The 9,753-nt window shown below is 44.9% G+C and overlaps 1 non-coding gene across 1 annotated transcript; it reads left to right on the plus strand.

Moving 5' to 3' along the window:
- The first annotated feature begins 5,676 nt into the window (after positions 1–5,676).
- Positions 5,677–5,767, plus strand: trnap-cgg (transfer RNA proline (anticodon CGG)). The gene is given in 2 exon segments: positions 5,677–5,712; positions 5,732–5,767. It is a non-coding gene; the product is annotated as a tRNA-Pro (tRNA).
- The last annotated feature ends 3,986 nt before the right edge of the window (positions 5,768–9,753 follow it).

Below are 9,753 nucleotides of genomic sequence, written 5' to 3' on the forward strand. Positions count from 1 at the left end.
TCGAGTCTGCACCGGCCTTTGGAAACAGCACGCTACTTGAGTCCACACCTCCACCCTATCCCCTTAATCCAGTAACCACATCTATACGTTTTGGACACTCACGGGGATTTAGTATGGCCAATCCATCTAACCCGCACATCTTTGGACTGTGTGAGGAAACCGGAGCTCCCGGAGGAAACCCACGCAGACACCGGGAGAACGTGAAGACACTCCTGCGTTGCTTGCTATCCTTGCTCTGAATTGTGCACCTCGGCATCAAATCCGTCAAAATAATTCAATTTGTTATCCCCCCTCCTTTCCATCCATTTTTAAAGCACATTGTTCGTTTCACTTCTTCCAATCAGCCCTCTCCGTCTCGCTCTTTGTTATCCACTTCCAAATACTCTAATATAGAACGCACAGACACACTGCCTGTGCGGTGGCTAAGTGGGAAGTCGTTCGTCTTATAAACCAAAGATACTGGTTTCGGTTTCTGCCCGTTCTTGAGAGCGTTCGTCCGGCTTCAGTATTTTATTTACATGATATTAATGGATCAGTACTTCATTGACACTGATCCATTGAAGGTTGTTTGTCGTGTTTCGCATTCGCCCATGCACAAGCAGAGCGGCATTTCTTTCATGCTGCTGCCAAACAGGAGAAACTGAAATTGTTCATTTTCTGTCGCTTTTGTCTGTATCTCTCTTTCAGCGACCCGTTACTTTTTGCAGGAATTCTGCAGCTCCGGACACAATCCCAGGATGGTCTGCTCACTCCTTGGTGTCAGAAACACAGGGAATGGGCCACCTTCATCTGGAACTGTGCCATATCATGCTGCGACTGCGCCACTACCTTCTGGGATCGTGTCACATCATTCAGTAACTGTGCAATCTCCCTCTGGGACTTGGCAACCTCTCTCTGTGTCTGTGCCACGTCTGCTAGCGGCTGAACAATGCCGCCAACATTCCGAACCATGGCCTGCTGTTACTGGGCCACGCTGAGAAGTGCATTTGCATTGTCCAAGTGGATCTTGCAAAGTGGTATCTGTGAGACGGCAGCCCTGACCTGAGCGTCGGTCAGCGCCTGCACAAAATGACCCTGGTCTTGGACATGCTGGTCCATAGACAAAACCCTCGCCCCAATGCCACAACGTACATCACCCATTCAGTGCTGGCCTGTGTGGCACACATGGTCGTTACCAACTCCTGCTCCTGCACGCGCTCGGACTCCTCCACCTACACCTGCAGGTGAAAGATGCTCGCCGACAACCCTCATGCAGTCCCTGGCTCTGTGACTGCAGTATAGATGGGACTGTCCGGTCCAGAAGCCCAAAACCAGTCTGGACAGCATCTAGTGCATTGGGACGGCGTGCGTTCCGACCGTCCGCCCCCTTGGTATTCCTCCCTCCACCCGATGGAGGGGGGTCTCAGGCTATGGCACTGGCTGGGGGCGGGACCCCAGATGGATCTGCCTCATCACCAGGATGTCCTGCAAGCCACTAGACAAGACACATGATTAGAACGCAGGGCGGAAGGTGAGGGGGTCGTGAAGGTGAGGACGATGTGGGTACGAGTATTCTGAAAGTGAAGGGAGGGAGTAGATGCATCCATAGGAATGTGAAGGGAGGAAACTGGTGCATCAGTGTGAAAGGAAAGGATATGAGGAGGTGTGGCAGGTTGGAATTGAAGGGATAGGAACAGCTGCTTCAGTGTGAAAGGGAAGGGGATGAGCATGTACATCAGTATGGAACAGGAGGGTGGGAAAAAGTGCATTTGTATGATATTGTATGGAGGGTAAAGGTACAGTATTATGAAAGTGAAGATAGCAAGCAAGAGCATCAGTGTCAAAATGGAGGGAGGGAGAAAGTTTACTTGTCTGAACTTGAAGTGGGGGGTCAGGTGCAGTATTGTGAAGGTGAAGGGAGTGAGCAGCTGCATCAGTACAGAACTAGAGGGAAGGTGATCGTGCATTAGTGTAAGGTGAAGGCAAAGAGCAGGTGTAGTTTTGTAATGCTGGGCAGTAGGTGGTGCATTAATGTGTAAGTCACGGGGTGGAGCAGATGCATCATCATTAAACTAGAGGGGGGAGAAGTTGTAGTATTGAGAACTTGAAGGAAGGGAGCAGGTGTGTCGGTGTGGAATTGGAGGGGGAAGAAGATGCGTTGGTGTGAAAGTGAAAGTGGGGAGAGGCTGCATCATTCTGAAACCGGAGGGAGAGATCACATGCAAATTGCATGGAACATACCAGGTGTATCGCCATGAAATTCAAGTGATGGACAAGATCTATGAGCGTAAAATTTGAAGGAGGGCGAAGGCATATCGGCGTGAAAGTGAAGGAAGGAAACAGGTGTATCACTATGTAATTGAAGGGAGGGAGAAGGTGTAGTAGAATAAACGTGTAGGGAGTGAGCAGATGCATTAGTATGAAATTAGAGGAGTGGAGATGTATAAGTGCGAAATTGGAGAGAAATGTATTTGTGTGAAAGTGAAGGCAGACAGCAGGTTTTTCAGTGTGAAAATGAAGCGAGGGAGCAGCTGCATTTGGATGAAATTGGAAAGCGGAAGCAGGTATATCACTGTGAAATTAAAGGGAACAAGCAGGCTCAGGAGAGTGAAAGTGAAGTGAGGGAGAAGGTGTAGCATAGTAACAGTGAAGGGAGGAAATAGGTGCATCAGTATGAAACTGGACGCAATGAGCAGCTGCATCAGTATGACATTGGAGGGATGGAGAAGTTTTATCAGGATGAAATTGGAGGAAGCAGATATATTCGTAGGGAATTTGATGGAGGATGTTGGTGCAGTATTATGAAAGTGAAGGAACAAACAGTTGCATCATTGTGAAAATTAGAGGGAGGGAGCAGGTGTATCAGTATGCATTGTGAAAGTAAAGGCAGGGTGCAGGTAAAGGGATGGGGGAGCATTTGCATCAGTATGAAGTTGAAGAGGTGGTGGTCAGCTGCATCAGTATGAAACCGGAGAGAGAGAGAAGATATCTTAGTGTGAATGTTAAGGTTAGTAGCATGACATTGAAGGGGGGGAGAATGCGTATTTCTGTTAAATTGAAGAGAGGATGCAAATTTATGTGTGTAAAATTCAAAAGAGGGAGGATGTGCATTAACGAAACATTGCAATGAGTGTCAAGGTCTATTTCTGTGAAAGAGAAGGGAGGGAGCAGGTGTATTTGTGCGAACGTGAAGGAAGGGGACACTTGCATCAGTATGAAACTGGAGGGGGAGCAGGTGCTTTAGTGTGAAATTGTGGTTGGAGCATGTCAATCAATTGGAAATTGGAGTGGGAACGGATGAATTATTGTGAACGTGAAACGAGGGAACAGGTGCACCAGAATTAATCTGGAGGAAAAAAAACAGCTTCATCAATGTGAAATTGGAGGGGCCTATGCCAGTTCATGCCATTCAACGATGTTTTCGGGTTCTTTATACACAGGTATAAATTAATTTTCCAATTTCACATTTCCAGCAACTTAAGCATTTTGCATTTGGACTGCTCCATTTTTGACGAGTTGGATGGAGGTAAATGACACATCATTGTTCCTCGCTGTAATTCGCTTACACATTCATAAAATATCGGCGATTGACCTTACGGGAAAGCAGCAGAGCTGCAGATTCTCGGAGAATATTTCTTTGCAACCACGATTTAGAACGAGAAGCTCTGTACCAGGCAATCGCAACTAGCAAATTAATTCGTCTCTGCGTTGATTAACCGTCCAACGTTCCAAACAGTAACTTAACTCAATTACAAATTGCATCGCATAAACCACAACCCTTGGAGCCCTTGAAGTAACATTACGCATTTATGGTCTTTGCATTGAATTGGTCTAATTCCACCCACTACAAACAAAGCTATTTTCAAGTATTTGCCACTTTCATTAGGAGCAAACTATTATGCAAACAAAACGCAGTTTCTCGGTTAGGCGGGCCGTATCGTTAGATTTCCAGGAAAACGGCCTTAACTATCTGCTTTAAGGTTGAAGCCTGCACTCACAGTGTAGTTAGATGGTCGCAGAGATGGGAACATGTTGATTGATTTGAAAACACAGATTGTATGCTGGTGGCCATTCCCTTCGAGACAGTGACCTCTGCAAAGTCGGAGCAGAAACAGCTGAAGCACGCGTGGCACTGTGGTCGTCTCGTGCTTAGTACTCAGTGTTGTGCCACAGTAACGTTCCAATCTGAGTCACGACAGCATTACTGCAAAGGTTTTGCACCCTGTGAAACCCGCTGAAAAAAGTAAGCAAAAATATTGCGTGAAAACTTTTTTTGTCACTGAAAACTGATTTATACCTTCAAGATCCAGCTCTCCCAAGTGACTATGCCGGATGATCCTTACGCATTACGTATATCTGCTCCGTGATTTGTCTCCTTTCCGCAATGAGGAGCCCTCGGCTAATCCTCCATCCATTTTATTTTTACTTCGCTGCAATATTACGAAACTAAAACTTACTTTCAATATTTGCGCCGTTTAGTTCGTTCTGCTGCTGTAGTTGTTGTAGGGAGTGCCTGTCCCAATCTCACCAAAAGTACCTCGGAACCAGTGAGTATATTTAAATCTCGGGTTCAGGTCTCACTCTGTGGCAATTGAAGAGCAGCGCAGTTTACCCTACTCTCTCGTTGTCCCTCCACCAGCACTGCTGTTTTGGAGAGATTGATGTGAGCAAAAATGACCGATGCTCGGGCTTAATTTATTAGCAACACTTATTTGGAACAACGCACGTCTCCAAGTACCATTACATTGGAATGCGCCTTTGAAGACTGCAGCGGGAGAGATCCCTGAGGTGGTTGCAGTTACGGTTACCAAAACGAGTCGCGTGAGTGGAATCAAATTTATATCCATCCGAGCACGTTGCTCCCCCACTTCTATCTCCACACGGTCTATACGCTTCAGGGGCTGAAATGTACCGTCCGAGTAGCCTGTTACTCTTCTAAACTGTGGTGGATGCAAACCTAACCTCGGCAATCTTTCCTCAAAAGATAACCAACCCAGATCAGGTATTGCACAGGTAAACCTACTCTGACCTGCTTCTAATGCATTTACATCTTTCCTTAAATAAGGTGACTAATACTGTACATAATACTCCAAATCAAGCCACATGAGTGTTCTGTACAACTGAAGCATAATCCTTCTACGTTTATAATGAAGAAACATTCTATTAGCTTTCCCAATTCCTTGCTGTGAATGTACACGAGCCTTTTGTGCATCATGCGCTCGGAACCCCAGATCTCTCTGCACCTCAGAGTGCACCATTTAGATAACAATGTCAAATTTGCCCGCACTGTATTCCATTTAGCCTTTCGCCAAACTCACCTAACCTATCGTTGTCCCATTCATTACATGACCTCTGTTGCAAATACTTCCTACTCCGGTGCAGATTGTAATTACGCCGAACTTCATCTGCATTCTCAGACAAAACGCTGTAAAAATGCAGCAAATCTTCATTCTTACATTCCAACCTACTTGCAGTCAAGGCGCGGACAGCATTTCCTCCTCAGTTGTTTGCTATCCTTGCTCTGAATCGTGCACCATGAATTGCAACTTCGTCTCAACAATGCGATTCGCTATTTCCCTCCTCAGATCCCGTTTTTTTTCAGCCAAGCAGTCGGCTTCCTTTCTCGCTTCCTGCAATTAATCTTATCTGATGCACCCTTTCATGGACCTAGTTCATATACTGATCGATACGACGGTCGGCTCGTTGGTCTAGAGGTATGATTCTCGCTTCGGGTGTGTTTGTGTGACGAAAATGCGAGAGGTCCCGGGTTCGAATCCCGGACGAGCCTTTTAAGTATCCGATTGTGGATTGGGCACATTTGCGTTGCAGCATCATGCCATTGCTTGCGCGACATTTTAATTTGACCATCGTGTATTTGCTTTCATGAGCGTGATTGAAACTGTTATGCTGCAGTTTCTGAGAAATTAACGCAGAGGAAATTGGATGAATTCTGAAATCGACAGTTGGGCTGCAGGTGCCAAAGGGTGAGATTTATTGTTCGGTAAGCGTTGGCAGAGTAGTTGCTGAAGACAGAATGTGCATGAACGGCAGTTTGTTGAATTCGTTCCTGAATTTATCAGGAATATTCAGAATGAACACTTCAGTACCGAGAGGATCGCACGGTAGCATAGTGGTTAGCACAATTGCTTCACAGCTCCAGTGTCCCGGGTTCAATTGCCAGCTTGGGTCACTGTCTGCGCGGAGTCTGCACGTTCTCCCTATGTGTGCGTGGGTTTCCTCCGGGTGGTCCAGTTTCCTTCCACTGTCCAAAGATGAGTAAGTTAGGTGGATTTGCCATGTTAAATTGCCCTTAGTGTGCAAGATTTCCCTTTAGTGTTGGGTGGGGTTACTGGGTTGTGAGAACAGCGTGCAGGCTTGGGTAGGGTGCCCTTGCCAGGAGCCGGTGCAGATTCGATGGGCCGAATGGCCTCCTTTGGCACTGTAAATTCTATGACTGATGACCTGCTTCTCACCGCTGACATCCTGATCCTCGGCCTCCTGTAGTTTTCCAGTGAAGATCAGGGTACGCTGCAGAGGTACAACTCATATTCCAAAAATATATTCTACAGTCTTCCAGAAGAAGCACGAAGTTTACAAATCAGATTTTATTACTGCCGCGACTTGGCTTTCTCTTATTTTACACATTTATTCTCCTTTACGATCTTACACTGACGGACACCTGGAAGCGACAAACTATCCGAAGGACTTCATTCTCGCCGTGATTATTCAATTGTACTTTTTATTTATTCATTCCAGCAAATGAACTTAAAAAATACAGGATCATAGAATGAGCACAGCTGAGAATGATGTCTTTTGGACCGTTCTGACGCTTCTAGATCTCCGCAAGAGCAACGGAAGAATAAAGGAATTTCAAATATATATGGAGGCAATGTGATTTGCCAGTCCCCCTGGAAATACACCACAAATTAATTCTTCAGATGAAACTCTAATATGTTTTGCCCACCCGCACACAGCCCTTTTTATAGAACCCCAGCACACGTTTCATGTACTTTTAAATCCCTTCACTTCGAACTTCTTACAATTATTTGCGTGTCTTCGATGAGAAAGCTGAAATCTCTTGTTGCACAGCATTCTTAGATGCTGAATAAGCTGTTGGATTTTAGCAGTCTTTTGCACTTTTTGTAACATGGGTATGAAAGGACGGCTGCTCGGATTTGTCTTACAATAAAACATATGCATTGACTAAATTGATGTTTTGAAAAGTGTAGTGCACGACACAATCCTTCATGGGAAAGACACATCAGTGGGACATATTTAAAACCCTAAATGCACGCAGTATTCAGAATAAGGTCAATGATCTGACGACACAAAAAAGACAAATGGGTATGATTTGGTGGGGAAGGATTTAAAATATTTTTTTGTTTAAGCAATGCCCTAGAATGGTGCAAATAAAATTGATGGAGAATTAAGACGAAGTTCCGAGCAGAGATGGGTTTGCAGTCTGGATTATCCAGACCAGTCACGTGAGAGGATTATGGCTTGCAGGTGTAAAGAGATAAACAGACACAAATGTTGTTGCTGACTTTTTTCACAGGGAGCAGAGCAGTAACGTTGCCGTGACTCGGATTTGAGCCAGGTTGCTGCGGCCACAAGGCAGAGTACTAACCACTATACTGTCACGGCGCCACACGTTCACTGATGCATTAGCTCTCGCCTGCTGCCCACCTGTAATTGACACTGACATGAAGGGAAGGGCGACCAATTTTTAGTATGTCCTCTCACACCAACCAACATATTTACATCTGTGCCAAAACCCAGACTTCAAACTTAAAGTGCATTGTTATGGCATTTGTTTGGAAATCTACCAATACAGATCTTCAGAAGAAACAGCGCTTTGTCTGCGCAATACTTCTCGCCTAATTTATAAGCTTCGGTAGACTGCGTGAGACGAGAATGAAGGTGAAAATTCTTGAACACAGCTTTGTCCACTGTGGACGAAATTAAACCAATTCCATGTATCCATGTTTCATATTAATTCAAAGTTTCAAAGCTTGTGGTTTATGTGACGTAACTGTTCGTGGGTTCGGATACCTTTCGGAAGGTCGGTGGTGTAAACCCATCAAGGAGGAATCCATTTACTGTTCAGGACGGCACGGTGCTGACTTTCTCGATCCAACTCTTGGTTGGAAATAAATATTCTCAGTGGATTTGCAACTCTGTTGCGTTCCAGTAACGTCACGCGCAGAAATTTTATGAGTGTTCAGTTGAATTAAAATGAAGAAAAATTGTACCTTCATCATCTAACACGGCACGAATATGTGCAGATGCAAATTACTGCAGTTACTGGAAATCGGACTTTGCAACAAAGGAAAATTGGAGAAATCGGGCAGGTACAGTCATCATCTGTGGATTCTTAGTTGACAAGGCAGATAGAGCGAAAAGTAGGTTGAAGCAACAGACTGATTAATCACGATACATTAAATGGCACAGCAGGCTTGAGGGGCTGAATATGCGACTATTGTACAAAATTCCAATGTTCACCTGTTCGCTGCGTCAAGCCAGCACGGTGCAGAGTTTCTCGTTCCAAGTCTTGGTTGGAAATAAATATTTTCAGTGCTTTTGCAACTCTGCAGTCGACCAGCTAGATCACACGCAGATATTTTATGAATGCTCAGTCGAATTACAATTAAGGAAAATTGTACCTTCATCTAACTCGGCACAAATGTGAGTGCACATGCAAAATACTCCAGGTGCTGGAAATCGGGCTTTGAAACAAAGCAAAACTAGAGAAAGTCGGCATGAACAGTCATCATCTGCGGAGAGAAACATAATCGACAATTCAGGTCGATGTCGTTACATGATTCCAACTGCTAAAGGCAATTTATACTAAGAAGTAACGAATGATGAGTCCAAATGAAGCGCAAATTGTTTTATTGAAAAAGCTGAGTGAAAGATAAAGGGGTGGACTCTGAAAGAAGTCGATGAGCGATCCAGCAAAGCAAAACAGTAAAAGAGGTTCCAGGGTGAGCGACGTCTCTAACCGATTTGAAAGGATATTGGAGGGGGAGGACCTAAGTGTTGTGGTCCATATTGGGACGTACAACATAGGCAAAGCTAGGAGGGAGGACCTGTTGGCGGATTATTAGGGACTAGGAACAAAATTTAAAAAACAGGTCCTCAAGGGTTATAATCTCTGGTTTACTATCCGAACCACGTGTAAATTGGCATTGGAATGAGAAATTTTGGGTTGTAAACACGTGCCTAAAGGAGCGGTGCAGGAAAGGGCGCATTTCATGGGGCAAGTATTTGCGCAGGAGTGATCTGTACCGTTGTGAAGATTTCCACCTGACCCGAACTCGGACCAGTGTTCCAGTGGAAATGATAGATCGGGTGGTCACAATGTCTTTAAATTAGCAAGTGGGTGTAAGGGAAGCGTAAAACTGCAGAGACTGGTAGAATGGTAAATGGGAACCAGAGCAGCAGGTCAGCATGTGAGGAGAAGGTAGAGTATAATAGAATGAACGACTATGCAGAGGTAGTAACGCAATAGCGAATCGCATTGTTCAGACTAAGTTGAAATTCATGGCGCACGAATCAGAGCAAGGATAGTAATCAACGGAGGAGGAAAATTCTGTGCCAGCCTTGACTCAACCAGGTTGGAATATAAGAATGAGGTAGATGAGCTGCATTTTTAGTGTATTTTGCTGAGAATATAGATGAAGTTCGGCGAAATTACAATCTTAACCGGAGAAGGAAGTATTTGCAACAGAAGTGATGTAATGAATGGGACAACGCTAGGTTAAGTGAATTAGG

The sequence above is a fragment of the Scyliorhinus torazame genome, chromosome 14, assembly GCF_047496885.1.
Source record: "Scyliorhinus torazame isolate Kashiwa2021f chromosome 14, sScyTor2.1, whole genome shotgun sequence".
In the NCBI taxonomy this organism is placed as follows: domain Eukaryota; kingdom Metazoa; phylum Chordata; class Chondrichthyes; order Carcharhiniformes; family Scyliorhinidae; genus Scyliorhinus; species Scyliorhinus torazame.